Raw genomic sequence first — 24,762 nt, forward strand, 5'->3', positions numbered from 1 at the left:
CTCTTAGGGTCCACCTTGTTTCCTAGCTTCTCTGGAGGTGTGGATTGTAGGCTGGTAATCCTTTGTTCTATGTCTAATATCCATATATGAGTGAGTACATGCCATGTTTGTCTTTCTGTGACTGAATTACTTCATAACCAATAGAATACAAGAGATAGAAGAGAGAATCACAGGTGCTGAAGATAAACTAGAGGAAATAGATGCATCCACCAAAGAAATTTTTAAATCCAACAAACACCTTAGCACAAAACACCCAGGAAATATGGGACACCGTGAAAAGACCAAACCTAAGAATAATAGGTATAGAAGAAGGCAAAGAAGCCCAGCTCAAAGGTGCAGAAAATATATTCAACAAAATCATAAAAGAAAACTTTCCCAACCTGAAGAAGGATATGCCTATGAAAGTACAAGAAGCTTACCAAACACAAAATAGAATGGACCAAAAAAAGGTCCCCTCACCACATAATAATCAAAACACCAAATATATACAGAATAAAGAAAGAATATTAAGATCAGCTAAGGAAAAAGCCCAAGTAACATATAAAGGCAGACCTATCAGAATTACACTTGACTTCTCCATGGAAACTCTGGAAACCAGAAGGTCTGCCAACACTTAGAGACCATGGATGCCAGCCCAGACTACTATACCTAGCAAAATTCTCAATCATTATAGATGGAGAAAACAAGATATTCCATGACAAAACCAGATTTACACAATATAGAAGGAAAACTCTAACCCAAGAAGTTACCTACACTCACAAAAACATAGGCAATAGATAATACCACTTTACCAAAATCCAGAAAAGGGAGAAAATCACATACAATACCACCACAAAAAGCAAATCCAAAACAAACAAGAATCAACAATCAATGATTATTAATATCACTCAATATCAATGGTCTTAACTCACCTGTAAAAAGACATAGGCTAATAGAATGGATACAAAGACAGAATTCATCCTTACAAGAAACACACCTCAACTTCAAAGACAGACCTTACATCAGAGTTAAGGGTTGGGAAAAGATTTTCCAAACAAATGGCCATTACATGGTGTAGCTATCCTAATATCTAACAAATTAGATTCCAGACTAAAATTAATCAAAAGAAATGAAGAAAGTCATTTCATATTTATCACAGGAAAAAATCCATCAAGAAGTCTCAATTCTGAACATCTATGCACCAGATACATAGGCACCCACATTTGTAAAAGAAACATTGCTTCCTCAGCTTCTTAAATGTTGGGATTCCAGGCACAAACCACTGTGCCTGCACAATTTTGTTTATTTGCATTTATTTTGCATAACAAGGAACAACAGCAAGGCCTCAAACCAAACAAGTGAAGCAACTGCTCTTGACCAGTGAGCCACCCTCAGCCCCAGGGACCACATTTGGAATGAGGAAGAGGGTTAGTGTTTCTCTGTACACAGAAAAGTGCTGCTGGGGGTGCCATGATTTTTAAAATAATCTCAAATCAACTCAACCCTGATTCAGCCACTCAGTAGGTTATGAACAGTTGTGGCTACTGAATAAACAAGACTTGGAGTTGAACCACTCAATCAAATAAAATAGTATCCCCATTTACACACTAGTTTCATTTCTCAGGAAAAAATGTAATACATATAAACATGTACAAACAACATTTTTTATTTTATTTTAAAGATTTTTATCTATTTATTATGTATAAAGTATTCTAGCTGCATTATGCCTGTGTACCAGGAGAGGGCACCAGATCCCATTACAGATGGTTGTGAGTCACCTTATGGTTGCTGGGAATTGAACTCAGGACCTTTGGAAGAGCAGCCAGTGCTCTTAACCTCTGAGCCATCTCTCCAGCCCACAAACAACAGTTTTTGAGCTTGTATATAAAACAATATTAGATTCTGGTGGTTTTTTGTTTTGTTTGTTTTGTTGGTGGTTTTCTTTTTCTTTCTTTCTTTCTTTCTTTTTTTTTTTTTTTTGGAGTTGATAGGGGATGAGATCCAGACTTCCTTGTTGTGGAATATTATTTTAAGGTGTGTTACATTTGTTTTAATGATACAAAGATGTATTGCATTCTTTTGTGTTGCATTTGCTTAACTCTGTGAAGTTGGTTACTTAGCCTGTCTAAAAAAGAGCTGAATGGCCAATAGCAAGGCAGGAAAAAGGATAGGTGGGGCTGACAGGCAAATAAAATAAATAGGAGGAGAAATCTGGGAAGAAAAGATCAAGAAACAAGAAAAGGAGAAGGAGAGGATGATATCAGGGACCAGCCATCCAGCTACACAACCAGCAATGGAGTAAGAAAGGAAGAAAGAGAGAGAGGCAGAGAGAGAGAGAGAGAGAGAGAGAGAGAGAGAGAGAGAGAGAGAGAGAGAGAGGAAAGTTATAAAGAAACAGAGAAAGGTAAGACCCAGAGGCAAAAGAGAGACAGCATGATTTAAGGCAATCTGGCTATAAACAAGTCAAGCCAAGGCCAGGGATTTATGAGTAAGACTCAGCCTCCCTGTGTGATTAAAGAGCAAAGAGTAAAAAAATAACCTACAAGGCTATTCCATATCTGTCTGCAGTCCTATCTCTAACTAAATACCTGTGACAGGCATTACTTATTACTACGCTGCCATTCAACAAATGTTCTAACCTCTTGGTACGTCCACCATTGATCCCGTGTGCATAATCAAATTACAGGTATAACAGTACTGATAGCATTAAGCATATTCCAGCATAAGCCTGATCCATATGATTTTTCCCTGCACTGTATAGCAAGCGTCCCACATTGTGCAGTTTGGCTCTTCCAAAAACTACTTGATCACATTTGTTTCCTATATTGTTTCCCTTACTCTGTTTTTATCATTTTCACTTCAGTAAAATGTCTACACAGGCTTCGAAAGGTTGCTGAGCAGGTAAAGCACTTATGTCAGTTAGACCCCTGCCCACATGATAGAGGGAGAGAGCAGATTCTTAAAAGTTGTCCGCAGATTTCCACACACGTCATAGCGTACACCCCTCCTACACACATGCCATGACATGTACCCCCCCCCACAGCACACAACACTGTGCTGGTTAGTTTTTGTCAGCTTGATACAAAACTTGATATACCTGGAAAGAGGAATTCTTTGGCTTTCAAGACAGGGTTCCTCTGTGTAGCTCTGGCTGTCCTAGAACTCTATAGACCAGGCTGGCCTCGAACTCAGATCCACCTGCCTCTGAATGCTGGGATTAATGGTGTGTGCCACCAAACCCTGCCGGAAGAGGGTTGTTTTTTAAGATTTATTTTTATGTACATAATTTTCTGTCTACACGTACCCCTGCAGGTCAGAAGAGGGCACCAGATCTCATTACAAATGGTTTGGAGCTACCCTGTGGTTGCTGGGAATTAAACTCAGGAACTTTGGAAGAACATACAGTGCTCTTAACCACTGAACCATCTCTCCAGCCCAGAAGAGTTACTCTTAATTGAGGTATTGTTTCCATCAGATTGACCAGTAGGAGTGCCTCTCCAGTGTTTTTTTCACAGGGACTGGGGGGGGCTACACCTGATGTCACAGGGTTGTTAATTGATGTGGGAATTCCCATCCCTGAGCAGGTGGACCTGGCCTATAATAAGAAAGTTAGCTGAGTAAGCCAGACAGCAAGCCAGTAAGTAGCATTCTCCCATGGTCTCTGCTTCAGTTTCTGCCTCAGGTTCCTGCAGGCTGAAACCCTGGCTTCCCTTGAAGGTGGGCTATATAACCTGTCCAAAGAAACCCTGTCCTCCTCAACCTGCTTTTAGTCAAGGTAAAATAAAACATAATAGCAAAATAGGAAATACACACATACAAAGTAAAAGTATCTTTTGACATCCCCCTGGACAGTGGTTTTGTCAATAAAAAGATATTTTGTTGAGCAGGGCAGCAAACTTTTGCAGTTCCAACACACTGAAGGTTGAGGGGGGGTGCTAAGTTCAAGGTCAGCTTGCACTACATATAGAAACTCTGTTTCAAAAACCAAAGCAGAACAAAAACAAAAGGAAGTGGTTTTCGGGAATACTTGTGTATGGGGAGACTTGTATTTTTGTGAAAATAAAGATCCATACCAGAAAAAAGTAACAAAACAATATTTCAATTTTTATGTTTTAAAACCGTCTAATATTTTCTCCCTACTTCACAGGGGATTTTGAAATCATCTCTTTTCTTTGACTTACATAGTTTCCTATTTATGTCTAGAAGTTCTGACTTTGCAAGTAACAGAAATGCATCTTCAGAGAAATATTTTATTCGTGTTTCTGTAGATGTGTGATAATGTGCCTGCGCATGGATGCACGGGAGGCCAGGGGAGGTCGCTGGGTTTTCTGCTGGGTCTTCTGCCTTGTTCCTTCAGTCAGGCTCTCTGTCTGACTGAACCTGCTCTGGGCTGGCAGCCAGCATACTCCAGAGCACCTCTGACCTGTGGCCCCACCACCGCAGCCTTACTCCCAGCCCTGTCCCCAGCAGTGCTGATGTCACAGGCACGGGGAAGGGGGGCTCACACCTGATGTCACAGGCACAGGGACTGGGGGGCTCACACCTGATGTCACAGGCACAGGGACTGGGGGGCTCACACCTGATGTCACAGGGACTGGGGGGGCTCACACCTGATATCACAGGGACTGGGGGGCTCACACCTGATGTCACAGGGACTGGGGGGCTCACACCTGATGTCACAGGCACAGGGACTGGGGGGCTCACACCTGATGTCACAGGCACAGGGACTGGGGGGCTCACACCTGATGTCACAGGCACAGGGACTGGGGGCTCACACCTGATGTCACAGGGACTGGGGGGCTCACACCTGATGTCACAGGGACTGGGGGGCTCACACCTGATGTCACAGGCACAGGGACTGGGGGGCTCACACCTGATGTCACAGGCATAGGGACTGGGAGGCTCACACCTGATGTCACAGGCACAGGGACTCACACCTGACTTTTTAGCTGGGTTCTGGGGATTTGACTTCAGATTCTCAAATTTACATAGTGAGCAATCCTACCCCTGTACACTATTTATATTCTATCGGTTACTATATAAATATTTTACCTGCTTACAACCAGTAAAAACAGGTTGATTTCATTCAAAGTATTCATGAATCAAAAATCGGGGCAGCAGGATGACTCAGAAGGTAAAGGGCCTGGTGACCTAAGATGGATCCCCAGGACCCATGGTGGAAAGAGAGAACCAAATTGTTCTCTAATTGATCCACACATGTCTTGCTAGTAACCCCATTTACACACACAGGGACACACATTTATAAATTTACTTAAAGATATGTAAATTTACCAAAAAGCCAGGCTAGTATTTAAGAGGTGTTTCTTTATAATGTCTGTTTAAGAACAATTGAGATTTACTAGTTGCAAATGAGAAGTGATTTCATTCCTTTTTCTTTTTATGTTCGTATTTTGTCTCTATGCAGTCAGTTGGCTGTTCACCACTAAACGCATATGGGTAGTAAGCAATGTAAAATTGAAGCTTTGCATTAATTACTTATGTGTCAACAAAATTTTGCCTGTTACTACTGAAGGCAAAAATGAATGAGGGGAGTCCCTTCAAAGAAATACAGTCTACAGAGAGGCTGAATGGTGACGTTCTAAGTTAAGAAATGGTTTACTTGTAGTGAGGAAGAGGGCAGAGGAGACAGACGCAAAACTGTGGGCTGGAATCTAGTTCATTCCTCAGGGCATGTTGTATGGCATGTGTGAAGTCCTGTATTCCATGTGTGGCACCTGGGGAGCCTGCTGTAGTGAACACGCTTGTAGTCCCAGCACTCAGTAGGTCAAAGCAGGGGGGTCAGGAGTTCAAAGCCTCCCTTGGTGAGTTAGAGACTAGTCTGGGATATATGAGGTCCTTTGTTAAATAAATGCAAAAGTAAGCAAAGGCAACAAAAGTAAGCATTGCTTTAGAAAACTTCTGCCCATTCCTGGCTAGATAGAGACTGTGGATGGTGTCTAAATTGTGGCCCCACAAGAAAGGAAGAGTGATGACGTCCCTTGCAAGTCCCAGCCAACTTTCAGTTTTTCTCACTTGTAACACCCTTGCACTGGAAGCTCTGATGTAAAGGGTACATTATGACAAAGGGAGCACCAGCTGGTAAATGGGCCAGAGGAGCACTGGGTGGTGTCCCCCCGGCCTTTCCCCTTAGTGTTTGTGATGGTCTAGTCAGAAGGTAAACTAGAGCTCCTGAGAGAGTGAGAACGGGGTGTGCGCACATTTGGGGAACTGGATGTCATACAGGGATGAGAGATGAGGCAAGCGCCATTGACATCCAGTATTAACAGGCCTCTGGTGTGCATGCCTCTGTGAAGGGAAAACTGTTGCTGGTGGTCCTAGAGGCCAGCCGACGCCAACAGGCTGTGGTATGATTTGTCAAACACCCCAGACATTGACCAAGACAGAGCAAGGTGTGAAGGTGACTGGCCAGTTTTTCCCTGCCTCCCTCCCCCTCCCCCTCCCATGCCCTTCCCCACCCCAGTCACCTAAACTCAGGATTGTGGGGAGAAGGAACTGGGCAGAAGAGGAAATGTAAAGGTGGCCAGGACTCTTGAGAGGCTGAGCTGCTCAGGGACAGGACGGTGAGCAGGAGGGAGAACCTCAGCGGGGACTCTACCAGAGTTTCAGCCCCAGGGTTGGGTGCCCTCTTCTATATAGGGCTTCAGTTGTGTGGGGCTAGCTAGGAATTGCATCTCATTTCTACTTATTGTGATTTATAAGCCAAAGCTCCAGAGAGGAGGGAACTGTAATCCTAGCTCTCCAGGAGGTGGAGACAGGACCATGAGAAGTCCAAGGTCACCCTTCACAGTCCAGTGAGTTTGAGGCCAGCCTGGGCTGCATAACACACTATGAGTAAACCAACCAACCAACCGGGGTTTATGGAGCCATTGTGACTGGACCGTGTCTTGAGGCTAGTTCCCACAGATTCTGGTAATTAAGGCAGCTATTGGAAAATTTTACTGGGCCAGCTCTATGATCATTACTTTATAACAGAATTTGGGAAAAGCAAATCTTTAGTGATTTACATTATACCTACACTAAATGTGGATAAAAAGTTTGAGTTTTGCACAGGCAGCAAAAAGGACAGCTGTTACAGAAGGGACAGTTGCCTGGAATTGGTTGGGACACCCAGGAAACATCCCATTCACGGGATTTGAGTTAAGGTTTAAACATTCTCAGGAGAGTGAAAGGGTCTTTGTTCTTTGGATATAAAGCTTGGTAGCTTGGTCCCCATCCCTTATCCTTTCTGTTCTCTGGTCCTTGAAATTAAATTGAGGATATCTTATAAGTTTTATTGTATCTTAAATAGAAATAAAAATCTGTTAAAATGATACTGATCCCAGCACTTAAAATGCTGAGGCAGAAGAATCATCATGAGTTTGAGGCAAACTGACTGCAAAGTGAGTTTGACAGCCTGGGCTGCAGAGCAAGTCTCGTCTCAAATAAACCTGCATCAAATCCTAGCACAGCACAAGCTAGTCATGGTGGTGCACTCCTGGAACGCTGACAGTGACTGTGTGTGTGCCAGTGTGAGTATGTGTGCCCATACGTGTCAAAAGTTCATAATAAAACAAAGAACAAAGATAAACAATAACATCCCAAACAATAAAAGCAAGAACAACAAAAGCCGAGTTGTAGGATAGATGCCTGCCCAACCATGTTTATTGCTATTTATTAGTCACAGTAGCCAAGGTAGGGAGCCCATGCCCATGGGCAGGGGGATGGTTACAGAAAATGTGGTGTATACACTGTATTAATCAGGGTTCTCCAAAGTCACAGAACTTACAGAATGAACTTATTGGAGTGACTTACAGGCTACAGTCAACACTGGCTAGCTGTGAATGGAGAGTCCAAGAATGTAGTAGTTGCTCAGTCCCACGAGGCTGCGTGTCTCAGCTGGTCTTCTGTATATACTGGATTTTAGAAGCAGTAGACTCCAATGCCAGTGAAGGAATGGTTGTGCTGATAAGGAGAGAATAAATAGACAAAGAACTAGTGAAATCTCCCTTCTTCTGTGTCCTTACATAGGCTTCTAGCAGGAGATGTGGCCCAGATTAAAGGTATATCTTCCCACCTCAATATCTGGGTTAAAGGCATGTGTAATCCTGCCTCAAGATTGGATCACAAGTGCGACCTCCATTTCTGGATTCTAGTCCATTCCAGATAGTCAGGATGACAACCATGAATGGCCATCACATACACAATGGAGTTTTATTTGACCATGATGAAGAAGAAAATTCAATCACTGCTGGAGCACGCATGGCAATGGAGATCACTGCATTAAGAAAAAAAAAGTCAAATGTTACAAGTGGGTTTGAAGCCCCACGTATACAGTCCCCAAAAGCTAGGGTCAGTCACCCATCCCACCATGCCAACTAAAGAAAGGAACAGGATGCCAGGCATTGTGATACACTCTATTCATTCTAGCATTGTCAGATACTGACAAGATCACTAAAGGTTCCAGGCCAGCCTGTTCTGCATAGCAAATTCTAGCCTATCTGGGGCTACATTGAGACCTTGTCTCAAATAAACAAATGAGAGACAGACAAGTGATGGTGAAAGCGAAGAAAGGAATTTTACTTAATGCATTGGGAAGATGAAGATGTAAAGGGGGACAGAGATCTCAAGTCATCTTGGAATGCTGATAGGAGCTTTGGATTAAACAGAGAACTGGAGGGGCCAAGAGTGTGCAGAATCGAGCAGTTTCTCAAAGGGTGGTTGTATCCATTGTCTCAGCTTGGTCCTGAAAAGTGGTTGGGTTTGTTCCTTTGTTTTGATACAAGGCTTCATTTTATAGTCTGTTTTAGTTTATTGCTGTGAAGGGAACCATGACAGCCAGCAACTCTTGTAAAGGCAAGCATTTAATTGGGGCTTGCTTACAGTTCCGAGGTTTAGTCCCCTGTCATGGTGAGAAGCATGGTGGCTGGTGGTGCACAGGCAGACACGGTGCTAGAGAAGGAGCAGAGAGTCCCACATCTGGAACAGCAAGACGAGAGAGTCACCGGACCTGACCCGAGCTTCTGAAAACTCAAAGCCCAATGACACACTACCTCCAACAAGGTCACACCTCCTAATAGTGCCCCCCACTTTGAGCCTATGGGAGCCGTCGTCGTCATTCAAACCACCTCATAGTCCAAGCTGTCGTGGAGCTCACAGCCATCCTCCTGCCTTTTCTACCAAGTGTTGGGAAGAAAGGTATTGGCTGTGACCCCGACTGATTAATTGCTCACTGCTCATCACTGACAGCGCAAAGGGGGCCAGTGTGGTTCCTCCTGGCTGTGTGTACGTATGGTTGCTCTGATCTGGAAGGTGTCTGTCCTGCCGATTGCACTGATCCTAGAAACTGAGGGATTGCTCTGGAACCCGACTGCAAAGTTAATTAAAATGCTTTTTAAGTGATAAAATGTGAACAAAATAATTAGAATTTGAGCTTGATCCAGGCATGGTAACTTAAGCCTACAATTCCAACATGAGGAATTCAAGATCTTCCTCGGGTACATACAATTTTGAGGCCCATGTGAGCTACTTGAGACTCTGACTCAGGTAACAATAACTCCTACATGAACTTAAAAATCAAAAACCTTTTTTTGGCCCGGGGCTAAGAATTATTACTCAGAAATGAAGAAAAACATGTCCCTTTGGTAACTCTATGTCTACTGAGTTAAATGGGCAAAAAGTAACCCTGCAAGGAAAAATATCTAGAAGACATTCACAGTTGTGGTCTGGTATATTAGTCACATCCTGCAGACTTTTGTGGGGATTAGCAATGAGACAGGAACATGCTTTCAGGTCAGAGTTCTGGGACAATTAAAGGAGAACACCACAACGGAGTAGTAAGTGGCATAGGGTGTAGGTGTAGCTAAACACCCTCTCACTAACAAGGATAGCATGGGCATCCCCAGTGTGAGGGGATTGAGACGTGCTGGTGTGTGATTTGTGTATCCTAATTTCCAGTTCATACTTTGCATTCTAATCTGAAGGTTTTATCTATTTGCGTCTGTGTCTGTGTCCACGCGAGTGTGTGTACAGGCATGCAAACTTTTCATGAGCTTGAACAAAAGGACAGTGCATGTATCCTTTATCACTCTGTCTATTCCTTTGAGGGAACATCTCTCCCTGAACCTGGAGCTCAGGATTTTCTGAGCTTTGTAGGAAACTGGCAACTGCAGCAAGCCTCCTGTCTGTCTTTGCTCCACTTGGAGCTGGAGTTACAACGTGTTTGCAGGATGCCCAGCTTGTTCTGTGGATTCTGGATCCAAACCCTGGTCCTTAGGATTGCAGGTGAGGGATCGTAACTGTGTCGTGCTCCCCCCCCACACACGCTGGCCTCAGTCTCACTCTGTAGTTGAAGATGGCCTTGAACTTTTGATTCTTCTACTTCTAACTTCCAAGTGCTGAAACTGCATTGTGACCAGCTCACATTAATTCTTTTCTTCTAAAGTCAACACTCGGTCTCCTCCATCCTTACACTCCCCAGTGGCCTCCAGACCACAGGAATAAACCTTCAGAAATATTTGAGGGGCTGGAGAGATGCCTCAGCAGTTAAGGGTGCTTGCTGTTCTTCTAGAGGACTGAAGTTTGATTCTCAGCACCCACATCTATCGGCTCACAACGACCAGTAACTCTAGCTCCAGAGTCTAATGCGTGTCTTCTGGCCTCTGCAGGTACACCCCCCATACTTGCATACAGACATACATGAAAGCAAGATCAAATCAATCTTTACAAGGGACATTTGACATGAGCATATTAATGTATCCTAGTAATACCAGCACTCGGGATATTGAAGCAAGAGTGAGAATTTAACAGTCATCTTGGCCACATGCTGAGGCCCTGTTATAAAAAAGCATAGTTTACTTACCAGTGCTATACCACTGAAGAAAATGCCCTCTCCACCTCTCTCCTTCCCTCCCCTCCTCTTCCCTCCCCTTCTCTCCTCTTCTGCCCTCCTCTCCTCTCCCCTCTCCTCCTCTCCCCTCTCCTCCTCTCATCCCCCCCCAGGACAGGATCTCTCTGTATCATTCATTCATTCATTCTTAGTATTCACTCCAGAGACCAGAAAGTTGTGATTCTCTATAGGCAGGACGCACTATGCCCCATTTTTTTCCTTTTTCTGTATCCATATCCCCTTAGTTTTGGGGCTTGGAGGAGGAGGAGGAAAACACCCAGGGAACAGTCTGTAGTGGAGTAGCATTGAATAACTTGGGTGGGAATTTTAAGTAATTGTGTTTATTAAAATTGCAAGGAAAATGTCAGATTAAATATTTACAATGACTTCAATAAAGCAGAAAACTAGGCAAAAATATCCAAGAAGTTAAACTATAGTAAGTATAGAGTTTTACAGATCAACTCCACACACCTTAAATGGGAAATTGGGCTGAACAAGACCCAATATAGGCTGGGGTGTAGCTCAGTTGGTAGAGGGCTTGATGAATTCCTTGACTGTACCCCAACAACTCAGAAACACTCCCGGGAAACACTTCTGGTGGTACATGCCCACAGTTACAGAGGTTGAAATCAGAAGTTCATGTCAGCTACAAGGCACTTGAGGCCAGCCCAAGCTACATGAGGCCCTGTCTCTTTTTGTTCCTTTGTTTGTTTTTGAAACAGTGTCTTACTATGCAGCTCTGGCTGTACCAGAACTCCTATGTAGATGAGGCTGGCCTAGAACTCATCCTCCTGAGTACTGGGATTAAAGGCATGCACTACTGTGCCACCTGAGACCCAGTCTCCAAAAGGAACAAAAACAGTACTCAGATAACACATAATTCTATAAAGTTTTTTCTTTCTTTAAATACATACATCTTAAATATTTTGCTTATTTGGTGTGGTTATGAGGCATGAATTACCATGGGCCCCAGTGTGGAACTTAAAGGATGGCTTTCAGTGGTCCGTTCTTTCCTTCAACCATATGGGTCCCAGGGACCCCACTGAGGTTCTCAGCTTTGGCAGCAGGCGCCTTTACGACCCAAACATCTTGGCCCCCTATTGGTAGCTTTGATAACTGAATTGTATGACACCAACATCAAACAATCCCCCAGCCTGGACTCAAACCAACTCTGCTCTTGGTGTTAAGCTCCTTGGTTGGGCTTGGAGTGTGGCTTGGTGGCAGAGCCTTTGTCAAGCATGCAGGAGGCTCTAGATTCAGTCCTCAGGACTGAAAATATAGAAAGTCCACCTACAGTTTATCATTGACCCCAAATGCATGTAATTGAGTTTTGCATTTTCTTTTTTCTGCATCAAAGAAGTGGGAAAATTATATGTGGACTGAAATGGATGTCTTCTGAGGATTGTGACTTGGGTTAACATGTGCGCAGCCTTGCCTCTGTAGCACAGAACATGTTTCTAGAAAACATATTTATAGAAATCCACTATTAGGAAACAGAATAAGGGCATGCAATGAGACAACAGGGTGGGGATTTTGGCTTTTGTTTCACAGTGAGTAGAGTAAAACTTTGTCTCAAATTTGGAATAAAACTGAAAAGTAGTTGTCAAACCGTACTGTAACTAGTTTTTAATAGACACTAAGACTCACAGTCACCTCCTGGAGTTATGTAAATGAAACCCAGGGATGGACAAGATTAATAGAAGTCCCATATACCAGGATTTTTATAACTTTGATCAGTTTAGACGAAAGAAAACCTGAAAGTAAATATTTGGTAATTTGTGAATGTGTTTAGACATGTAAATATAAGTCTATTTTCACAGGTTTTAAAATGGATTTTTAAAATCTCTGTGTTACAGATAGGTGTCCATAGACGTGTTCACATGTATATGTATGTGTGGAAGCCAGAGGTTAGCATTAGGTGCCTTGTGCTATTGCTTCCCACTGGTTTTTGAGACTATAGGCTGTCATGCTGGCTGACCAGAGAGCCCCAGGTCATCCTGCCATGCCACCCCAGCCCTGGGTTGTAAACACAAGCCACCATGTCTGGCTTCCATGTGGTGCTAGGGATTCAAACCATGTGTGTCAGTTACTGGTCTATCTCTGTGAAGAGACACCGTGGCCACGGCAACGCTTACAAAGGAAAACACTTAACTGAGGAGGCTTACATTTTCAGAGGTTTAGTCCCTTATCACCATCGTGTGACATGGTGGTGTACTCACAGACCCGGTGCAGGAGGAGCTAAGTGTCCTATATCTTGACTTGAAGGGAACAGGACATGGCCTGAGACACTGGGTGTGACTTTAGCATATGTGAGACCTCAAAGCCTGTCTCCACAGTGACACACTTCCTCCAACATTGCCACACCCACTCCTACAAAGCCACACCTCCTAATAGTACCACTTCCCTTTGGTGACCACTTTCTTTCAAACCTACACACCAGGGTTCATGTGCTTTTAGTAGCTCAGACGCAGCCATTTCTCCATCCTTGCTACAACGTTTCTCACCCCTATGGGCACATCCACAGGCTTAGCTGTGTAGAAGTCGCATTATCCAAGAAGGTACAGCTACTCGCTTTGTCTTCTCTTTCTCTCATTAATGTAGCATTTATCTCCAAATTGAATTCTTTCAAGAATTCTTTCCCCATTCCTACAGGAAATAGATATTTTGATGGATACATAAACATCTCTTCCTGGAGGCTGAAGAGAGCTGAATTGGCAACCCCGTCTTCACGAGTCCTCAGGGGCAAAAGCCTCTCACCAAGCCTCTCCTCAGTGTGGCTGGAGAATAAACACCTCGTTCGTTTCTAAATGTCCTAACTGATCACCACAGAGTTCCATGGCACAGCATTCTATCATCAAAAGATAGAAATGAATAGAATGTTCAGAAGGAAGGGTCATTCGTGCTTGTGGTAGGAGAGAGCTGGGAGAACAGTTTGTAAAAAAGTCAGATTTTAGCCAAGTATTTAATTCCATCAACCCTTAGGGCAGCTTTATAAAAATGAGATGAGCCGGGCGGTGGTGGCGCACGCCTTTAATCCCAGCACTCGGGAGGCAGAGACAGTCGTATCTCTGTGAGTGAGTTCGAGGCTGGGTTGGACCAATAGCCTCCAAAACAATACAGAGAAACCCTGTCTCGAAAAAAAAAAAAAAAAAAAAAAAAAAAAAAAAGAGAGACAAAACCCTCTCTGTAGGACAGATTGAAGGGTCTGTGCTGTGGTCCCAGCAGCTAACTCCTCACGGCTTCCTTCCATTGTTCTGTAAGATCTGTAATAAAGATTTCCATCTTTCCACTTTCCTCCCTCCCCCTCCCTCCTCCCTCCCTCCCTCCCCCCCCTCTGCCCCACCTCACCTCTTGGAGACATTATCTCATCTATTATCCCAGGCTGGCCTGTGGCTAGGCTCCCCATATTCTTGAGGGTGACCTTGAACTTCCTGTTGTCCTGCCCCCACTTCCTGAGTGCCGAGGTCACAGTTGTTGTGCCACCAGGCTGGTTTTATGCAGCTACGAGATGACCTGGGGCTTTGTGGGGGCAACCACTCTACTGACTGAACTCCATTCTCGAGCCCCTTCCTGTGTCCACCTTTCTGTCTCTGTGCACATATGTGTTTACGTGTATGCACACACGTGTGGAGGGCGGGGGGGGGGCTGACATGAGGTCCCTTCCTCAGTTGCTCTCTGAGCCTGAGACAGAGTCTCTCACTGAGCCTGAAGTTTGCTGACTCAGTTATACTGGCCAAGTCCAGAGGATTCTCTTGCCCTGTGTCCTGTACACCACAGGTATGTACAGCCACACCAGGGTTTGGATTTTTTTTTTAACATGGATTCTGGGAATGGAACTCAGGTAGGTCCTCCTGCATACATGGCAAGCATTTTACCACCCAGTCATCTTCCCAGCCCTCCCTTCCCACTTCTCTGTCAACAAAAGAGCTAGGGATAGGGGTGTGTTTCACTAGAAGAATGCATCCTTAAGCATGCACACAGCCTCAGGATCCAACACCACTAACAAGCAATAAGATAAAAAGCAGCATGTTGCCTGACTGCTGCTGCTCTAATTAGTAAGTGGTCAATAACGAAAATAGGAAGAAGATAGCACGGGTAGCAGCAATAAGCTGTGTGTTGGTTTGTTACATACATCTAGAGAGGTTTCCAATTTAGCATCAGGCAATCACAGCACAAGCAACTCGTAGGCCTTGACCTCTGTGCTGTGCCAAACCTATCTGAGTTTATCTAACCCACAGAACCATGCGAGGATGCCGAGGACTGACACTTAAACACTGAATTTCAGTCTTAAAAATGTGTTGTTCAGTTGCCCATTTGTTGCTTGCTTCTTTGAGACACTGTAGCCCAAGATTCACAGCAATCCTCCTGCCTCAGCTGGTTTAAAGAACCATAATTAGATGGTTCTTTAAAACTTAAAGGCAAATTGAAAATTTGCTTTCTTCCTAAACTCTCTGTGATGCTTAATGCCGGAAACTTGTCAGGACACAGAAGACCTAGGAGACAAATATGGAAGTGTATCTGGGAGTTTCTACACTGAATTAGTTAAGGTGAGAAGGTCCACCCTAAATGTGGGTGACACTATCTGTGGGTTAGGGTTCCAAGATTTAATTAAGAGGTGAAAGCAACCTGAGGACCAGCATTCTTCCCTCTGTGTCCTGGCTGTAGACGACAGTGTGACAGAGCATGTCCTCTTCCTGTCACCATGCGTCCCCTGCCATGATGGTTTGGATTCCTCCAGACTCTCAGACAAGATAAATCCTTCTTTACTTACACTGCTTCTGTCAGGGGTCAGGTCACAGCACTGAGAAAGGCCACTGATAAGTAAGTTGTCTGGTAATGATGCACACACTCGTCACTAGATGGAGTGAAAGTGTTTCTGCCTTTTGTCACTAGAGGGAAAGTCCTAGAACATTGTCCTCTCTCTCCCACTCGAATATGTGTGGGAGTGTAATTCTCCAAAGAACAGTGCCCTTTTTTTCATATTTTGTTTTTCTATAAACAAACTTTATCTGTGGCCTTGTGGCAGACAGTCAGTTCCAGGAAACACACAGCTGACAATGTCATTCCCCTTGAACTGTGTGGAATATAAAAACAGTCTAAGTAAATATTTGATTAGGACAATTACAAAAGTCTAACTTTGGAGTAGCCTTTCCAAGTAACGTATCAATTATTCCTTCCCAGGACAGCTGTTTCGGTGCATTCAGTATGTCACACCTGCCCAGTTCAAAGAAAGCTGAACATGACATTAGCTGTGTTGGCAGAGGATGATTGAAAGAGGGTGAGTGTAACTGGGAGGTTAGGCTCCCTCCACCTAAGAAAAGTGCATCTATAAATAGCAGTAGAGCAGCACCTAGTGCTAAACACAGACATAGCAGAGGGATGGTAGCGAAAGGCTAAGGAAGGTGAACTATGGGATCACTTCATGGAATGACAAAGCATGGTTAGCTCTTAATGTCCCCCTGGCTCTGTCTGCGACTCTTCAGTTGGCTTATTCCTTTATTCTTTCCATTGTTGGTGGCACACATTCTTTTCAGTGGACTTGACTGTTAGAGGAGGTGGCCCTGTTTGGCTCCAGCGTTGTCAGTTTGCTTTTTATAGACAGTGAGGATGAACTGGTAGCACACTGTCATTTAGAAGTTGTACAAATGCTCCTTTTCCATATTGTGGGAACAAACACCACCAAGGACAGAAATCTGGGTTGAAAAGTAAGAATTGTGAGCCTTACTATACAATGCTGATGCCATAGATCTGCCACCAAGGGTGATGTTTGTAGTGAGACCCAACTCTTTATTCATTCACAAAGGGTATATTCAGATTATCAATTTTTATATCTCAGAAAAGATCATGATACCATCTGAATGGAGATACAATGGAGAAGTAGTTTACACAGTCCAGTTCCCCCCTTCCTTCCTTTCTTCCTTTCTTCCTTTTCTCCTTCCTTCCTTCCTTCCTTCCTTCCTTCCTTCCTTCCTTCCTTCCTTCTTCCCCCCTCTCTTTCTTCCTTTCTTGTCAGGATCTTAGCCATCCCAGGCTGGCCTTGAACTCACTGTGTAGCTAATAAGGACCCTGACCTCCTCATCTTCCTGCCTCTTGGGAGGCTAGTCTGTGACCTTGCATCCTCTTCTATTCACCACCAAGTCATGTGATTATATGCCTTGTGCTCACACAGCAAGGCCAAGACAATCCCAGCATGGTCAATTCACTGTGTGTCCTCCTGTGCCTGTATCTGATGCCTATGATGTGTGTACAGTGAGGTTCTCCAGCTGTCTTCCCTCTCCCAGCAAACAGCCCTTGTGCTTCTCTGTGGGCTTTCAGAGAGAAGAGACTGAAGAGTTCAGGGGACCGAGTACCATGTGTTTCTAAGGGAAGACCTATGCAGCTGGCTTCTATAGCAGGTGGCTTAGAACTCCTCTCTTTCTTCCTAGCCATTGTGAGAAACAGTAGTATCACTCATTCACTCACTAGTTTATCAGTCCAACAAGCTGCCCTCATCCTGTACTCCAGGCTGACCTTGCTTTTGGATCTGGTCTGCAGTGGCTAAAACAAAGGCCTTGCATTCACAGAGCTCCCCTCTAGTGGGGGAAGACATGTAATCAACACATAATCAAGAGCTTTAAGAATAAAACCAGGCATGATAAAAACCATGTCATAGTATGAACTGTCCCCTGCAGGCTCATATATCTAAACACTTGCTTCCCAGCTGGTGGCACTGTACGGAAGAGTCTCAGAACCTTTGGAAAGTGGAGTCTCACTGGAGGAAGGGAGTCACGGGGCGTGGGTCTTGAGATTTTGTAGCCTGGTCCCTCTCTCTGTCCACTCTCTGTTCTCCTTCTGCTTCCTGACTGCTGGCGTTGTGTGACATGCGACCTCCGCTATTGCCGTCATGCGTTCCTCATCATAGTGGACTGTGTCACCTTGAACTGTGAGCCCAGACAGGCCCATCCTGTCACAACAAGAAAAATAATAGAGCCCCAAGAATAGCGGGGAGAGCACCGGGTGAGAGCATGTCTTGGTGGGGGGAGATCTGAGTAGGGACACTGGCTGAGGGGTGGAACAAACTGTTTATAACATCTTTACCTCTGCTGGTTTCCCCACTGTGTCAAAACAGAAAGCCCAAACATCTGGTATTTTTAATGTCACTTGGAAAGCACAGAAAAAGGACTTTGTTTCCAGATTGATCACAGATTTCTAGAGGTCCAATAAGACAGTTATGCTCTCTGTCCCCTCTGAGGCTCACAGAACACTGAAGAAAAGGAGTCAGTTAGACCAGAGAAGCTGGAAAAATAGGGAGAAGGTCTGCAAAAATCTCAACTTTTGAGCAAGACATACTATGGCAACCATGAACTCAAGCATCTGTCCATGCCTACACTGGGCCAACACACGGGTGGGCCATTCGGCTGTCAGGTATGGATGGACGGGGGCTCGGGTGAAATGTCTTAAGCAAGGACACAGCTAGTCCATTCCTGGTGCTCTCAGATCTTTCTGTCTCTGGTTTGTACATAGAGGAGCTCTGTGACTTGGTCTCAACTTTCCAGACAACAGTGCAAGGAATGAAGACTTCTTTGAGGCAGGCAGTTTGGTCTCACAGGTATCTCTGTTCCTAGGGTAAAAACCCAGAGAAAAAGCATCTCAGAAACTGTCAAGTCCTGTCTCCACATATTTTTTTTGGTTTTTCGAGACAGGGTTTCTCTGTGGCTTTGGAGGCTGTCCTGGAACTAGCTCTTGTAGACCAGGCTGGTCTCGAACTCACAAAGATCCGCCTGCCTCTGCCTCCCGAGTGCTGGGATTAAAGGCGTGCGCCACCAACACCCGGCATGTCTCCACATTTTACTGAGGATACCAAGAGTAGGAAGGGTTGCAACTTACACAAGGTCATTCTTCCCTTCTTGTTCCACCAGGAGATTTTGGGTTTTTTTTCTAGAAACTTCCATACAGCAGACATATAAGTCCATGTTCATATATAGGACAGGAACCAAGGAATGAAGCATTGTAAAGCTTAATCCTCAGTTATATTCTAGGTGAAAGTGAGGAGTTAAACACACACACACACACACACACACACACGGAGGCAAAAATACACACCTACACACTTATGCACACACATGCACAGACACAGAGGCAAACACACCTACACACTTTTTATACACACACATGAACACACACAGGCACACATGTACACACACAGAGGCAAACACCTACACATTTATGCACACGCACAGAGGCAAACACCTACACATTTATGCACACACACACACACACACACACACACACACACTTTAACTGACCCTGTATGCATTGTTATCATCAGGGATGCATGCCGCGGTGCACATGCAGAGGCAAGAGGATAACTCTGTGGAGCTGGCTGTCTCCTACCTTTACTTGGATTCTGGAGATACCTCGTGATGTCAGACGTGAACTGCAGTGTTTTTCTCAATGAACCATCTACCTGACCCTGAATTTTTATATCTGTGTATGGAAACAAAGCTTTGGTTTTAGCCCTCTCCTTTAGCTTAATTTAAAAGAATGGTGGGGTGGCGAGGAGAAACAGTAAGCAGTCTCTTTGTTCAGTTCTTCTTTAAATGTGGGGGTAAAATCATTATCCGATGTTCTGACGTTTTCTTGGTGTGTCCGCTCATCAGCTTTTCCTCTCAGGTGTGCTTAAACTCTCAGGGAGGGAGGGAGGGAGGGACAGAGAAACACCTGTACACTAATCTAATGGAGAAGAATACAGCTCGAATCACCAGAGTCGAGGAAGCAGAACTCAGCACAGGACTGATACCAAATGCCTCACAAGGTGTCAGCAATGTGTCACCAATACTGGATCACAGAGTGAATCAAGGGATAGTTGGCTTTTTCTTTTTTTTTTTTTAACACGTCAAAGCATGGAGTTAAATGATGGTGTATTTCCTAATTAAAAGGACTAAGCCTGAGGTGATGGTACATGGGGTAACCCTAGAACTTGGGAGGCAGAGGAAAGTTCAAGGCTAGCCTGGTTTATGCATCAAGTTCCAGACCAGTCAGGACTACATAGTGAGATACATGTATGCACATACACATATACATACAAGTATGTACATGCGTAAATACACTAATCAAAGTTTTCTCTCTTAAAGCAACCTTTAAAACAAACAAAATCAGAATTTTCTGGGCACTTTGAGTATCTTCCTCACTTTGATTCGCTTATTGTTGTCCTTTTCTCTATTTCTTTCCTTTTCATCCACTCTTTAAACATTTTGTGACCTGTCCACATGAGCCGCTCAAAGCTTCCACGGTTCCTGTGTTCTCAGACCAATGCTTCCAGGTGCAAACTTTAGACTTGTGATTACCACGGAAAGCTGTTTGTGGCCCCAGGAGTCTTTTCCCCTTGATTCCAACTTGACTGCCTCCTGTCCTCTCCATCTTCCCCCCACCCCTCTCCTCAGACACCGACTGCTTCTCCCTTCCTGTTGGCTAAGTTCCTTACCCCTCTTGGTGGCCAGAGTGACAGTCTGTCACATCACTGTGCCCCCTTGTGATTTCTCTATCTCCACGGTGTGACAAGATAGGAGAGGCCTTGCAGAGGACAGCGCCTATAGTGGCCTGAGGGAGGCTGCTAGCAGAGCTGAAAAACCTGGGCTGATGCAGATGACTAGCTGTACAAGTTTACTGGTGACAATCAAGTTGTCTTGCCCCCAACCCCCCCCAAAAAACGGGGAAAGGCTGATAGATTCCAGATGACTTCAAAACACGCTTTGGGGGAGGTATACCGAAAGCAGATACAGCCGGAATTAGGCTAAGTATAGGTTGGTGCAACAATCTCTAAGTAGTTCCAAATACCTTGCAGATTGGAGGGTTTAAAATTGAAATTTGACTTAAGGATAATAAACATTGAACTTTGCCCTCTGTCAGCCCGGGGTCCTTATGAGAAAAGAGAGCTTACTCAGAGTTGAAACTGAACAAGCAGAAAAAGCTGTTCGTGGACACTGGGAAGGCTTACATGGGTTGAGAAACAGGCTCTTTGAAAGGAGCAGACGTCTACGGAAAGGTTCTTCTAAGCATGAGGTGAACCTCCACAGTGCAGCCTGGCATGCAGCCTCCAGGTTAGACTAGAGATCAGGCTTTGGCTGGCTGTGAAGGATGCTCAGGAACTGTGTGTTAGACTAGAGATCAGGCTTTGGCTGGCTGCTGAAGGGTTCACAGGAACTGTGTGTTAGACTAGAGATCAGGCTTTGGCTGGCTGTGAAGGATGCTCAGGAACTGTGTGTCCCTGCACCACCAGTCAACACCATCAAAACTCACTGAGCCGTCAAAGCTCACGGAGCCGGCACACTCGATTTCTAAGTTGAAATTTTCAAACCTCCAGAACTGTCCTAGCATCCTTCTTGTTCTTTTTCATGACTTAAATATTAAAATAATGTTGAAGAGTGCAGACATTTATAAAATGTCTCTAGTACCTGAATTTATCTAATTGTTTCTTTTTTATTAGAGTCCATTGAGATATTCTTGCACCAATGCTACACAGGTGACCCTGTGCAGGCCATTCTGTGATATTAGGAGGCAATGGTATCAGTTTGTCCTGTTACAGGTCATAGTTTGATCACTTGTTACGATGGCAATGGACATATACTACACCACCATTCTCTCCCTTCAATACCCATCCATGACCTCTGCTGGACTCGGTTACTACACTGTGTCACCAGTGTTATTTTTTTAAATTTTGGTATGTTTTTACATATTAGAAGGAATCTAAATTAGGGTCCTTTCTTGAGAGAGAGAGAGAGAGAGAGAGAGAGAGAGAGAGAGAGAGAGAGAGAGAAAGAACACAGATATGACATACATGTGGTTGTAGAATGACAAGTCAGGAGTCTACCTCAAGCTTCCATTCTGAGGCTGGGTCCTTACCATTGAGTAAGCTGAGCTAGCTGACCTGACAGACTCCAGGAAATACTGTTATACTCATCTCTTGTCTCTATACACCGCATCTGGCCTAGTGAATATCGGGATCACACACACACACACACACACACACACACACTCACAACACACTAATTCCCCCCCCCCCACTCATACACATAGGTTCTGGGGATTGTAATCCTGATCTTCAATGAACAGCAAGCACTTTATCTATTGGGTCATCTCTCTATCACTGCCACCCGCATGGCCTCGTGGAGCTGGTTCCTAACTTGTTGCTAGTGAAGGGTAACCTTGAATTCCAGATCCTCCAACTCTATCTGCCCTGGGATTATAGACATGTGCCACCAAGCCAGCAAACTCAGGCCTTTCTGACACCAGAGTGTGTGCTCTATCTCCTATATTGGTGACCACCCTTCAATTGTAAAAATAAGACAGCTATCTGGAACTACTAGGAAAATACATTTAAGTATGTCTGTCTTTGGAAGCCCCATTCTCTTTCGTTTTTCTTTTTCATATAAATGGATCTCTCCTGTAATTTTAAAGCTTTTTAAACACTAAAACTCTAGCACCACAGGGCTGTTATTCATAGGGGTCACATGTGAAGGAATGTACTTAAAAAGACACAGGTTGATGGAGTCAGCATCCCCCTCAGCATCTATGACATCATCCCTGCTCTGTGAGTCTGGAATTCCTTGCTTGATTGTATGCAGTATGCAGGAGGGAGCTGGATTCAAATGTTGGCTTAGGATGACTTTTCTGTTTGTTTTATTTCATTTTGTTTGTGTGAGTGGCTGAGATAGAGATTTGCTGTGTAGTCCAAGCTGATATTGAAGTACTGATCCTCCAGCCTCAGTTTCCCAAGTGCTGGGATTGCAGGCATTGGACACCCAACATTGCTTTGGTTTGATTTTGTTTGCTTGTTTGTTGTGTTTTTATCTTTAGTGACAGAGTAGGATTGACATGTTGGTGGAGCCTCAACCATTCTTTGAGACAAGATCTTGGAGTTTCTTTGGATTGGAGAGAAGGGAAGGTGTGCAAAGACTTTGACTCTGCCGCCTTCTGGAAGAATTTACAGAATTCCTGGTCTAGAAAATTGCTGCCAATAAAAAGGGCTCCCCGGTGGTGGTAGCTGCCAGTGCCTAGGTACAGAGCCCTGGCTGATAGAGTGGAAGCTGGCAACAGGTGCACACTTACTTCTGTTCTCCCTGAAAGATGTTCTTGCTTTAACAGTTAACATGAACTCAGCCTCTCTGAAAATCACAGAGGGAGATGTCCCTAGTTCCATCTCGATTCATCACTGGATCATATTTGGTGGGAATGCTTTTGAACCACTAAGAGTTGTAAGGACAACATCTACCCTAATCCAGAATGCTACAGGCACTTAAAATCTCCCCAAATAAAAACAAACCATTGTCTTTGTTTGGCATCCTTTGCACTGTGTACTGTTAAACTTGGGGATTTTAGCAGTCTATTTTCTGAACGTGCAAACAGCAGAGACTGAGCTGACCTGGAGTGTGCAAGAAAACACACCACAGAGCTGTAATCTTGAGATAAGAAGTAAAGTCAAAACAGCTCAGCCAAATACAAATGCAGAGAAATCTGTCGTTCCCCAAGACCCTTTCCCCAGGCATGAGGGAACAAACTGGCCTTGGTGTGAGCTCTAGTGAACTTGAACTCACATACACTCACCCTTGTTCAGCTCCCTGGGCCCCAAATGCAGACTGGACAGGCTAGCATCTCCGTGAATTAATTCAGCAAGTATTTGCTAGTGTGGATTTGCTTCATAGACACAGTCTTAAACTGTCAGAGGCCAGTCTTAAGCTGCTGAGAGGTCATACATATTTCCTGAATGCAGAAGACTCGCAAGTTCTCTGGCCTTCAGGAACTTCTCTAGTTCATGCAGAAAGAAAGTAATTCGAGGATCTATTCCACAGCATTGAGAGGACCCAGGGCACAGCGGCCATGCCAGGCAGTCTGAGCAGCTTTCCCGGATTCTGTGTAGCTGCGATGCGATTGCTTTGAAATCTGGGTCAACTCGAGGAATGGCTATTATAGATCAGAAGACAGAACGGGGAAAAATGCAGAGAACTGGTGAGAGGTGTCCTTTTTCCAGTATGTGGGAGGTCCCTTCGGGGATCTTTATTAAACTGATCAGAAGAGATCAGCCTAATGTCCCCAAGGTGACAAACAACAGAATCAATGTCTGAGCCATGTCACAGGAACCTCGAAGAAGGGTGATCTCAGGATGTGCCCTATGCAGAGCTGGCATGCCCTAAGCATCTACACATGTGAGCTCAACTGGCACTCTCGCCCAGCTACCTGGTGAGATAAACAGTAGGCTCTCCTGCTTCTCTAAGGAAGAAACAGACCCAGAATTAGCTTGTTCTTCCTCTAGGACACAAACCCAGTGGAGGGTGAAGCCAGAATCAGGCCCCCACCCTGCCTGACTTCAAACCCATGTTCTGGGCTGATGAGACAGCACTTGTCTCCACACCGGAAGACCTAAGCTTGATCCCTGGGCCAAATATGGAGGAAGAAGAGAACTGATTTCTGCAAGTTGTCATACAAAGACATGAGCACCCCCTTACACACACACACACACACACACACACACACACACACACACACACACAGAGAGAGAGAGAGAGAGAGAGAGAGAGAGAGAGAGAGAGAGAGAGAGAGAGAGAGAGAGAGAGAGAGAGAGAGAGAATAAATGTAATTACTTTAAAATGTAATTCATGTGTATGGCTATTTTGCCTGCATGTATGTGTGTACACCACATGTATGTTTGATGCCCAAGGACGCCAGAAGAGGGTGTCAAATCCCCTGAGACTGGAGTATGGACAGTTGTGAGCCAGCAAATGGATAGTGGGAATAGAACCCAGTTCCTCTGGAAGAGCAGTCATACTCTTAACCAATAAACCACTTCTCCAGCACCAATAAATGTAATTGTAAACAGTTGAGCATAATTCCTGTAATATCAGCTCTTGGGAGACAGAGGCAGG

The 24,762-nt window shown here is 44.5% G+C and overlaps 1 long non-coding RNA gene across 1 annotated transcript in view; it reads right to left on the bottom strand.

Annotated features, from left to right (window-relative positions):
* Positions 1-7,630: 7,630 nt before the first annotated feature.
* Positions 7,631-24,762, bottom strand: part of LOC121143231 — a 32,310-nt gene continuing 15,178 nt past the window's right edge. Inside the window, exons 2-3 of the long non-coding RNA XR_005880422.1 lie at positions 8,054-8,254; positions 7,631-7,941 (exon numbers count right to left, since the gene is read on the bottom strand). This is a non-coding gene — a long non-coding RNA (uncharacterized LOC121143231). The remainder of the gene's footprint in view (positions 7,942-8,053; positions 8,255-24,762) is intronic.

The sequence above is a fragment of the Mesocricetus auratus genome, unplaced genomic scaffold (assembly GCF_017639785.1).
Source record: "Mesocricetus auratus isolate SY011 unplaced genomic scaffold, BCM_Maur_2.0 Super-Scaffold_100011, whole genome shotgun sequence".
Classification (NCBI taxonomy): domain Eukaryota; kingdom Metazoa; phylum Chordata; class Mammalia; order Rodentia; family Cricetidae; genus Mesocricetus; species Mesocricetus auratus.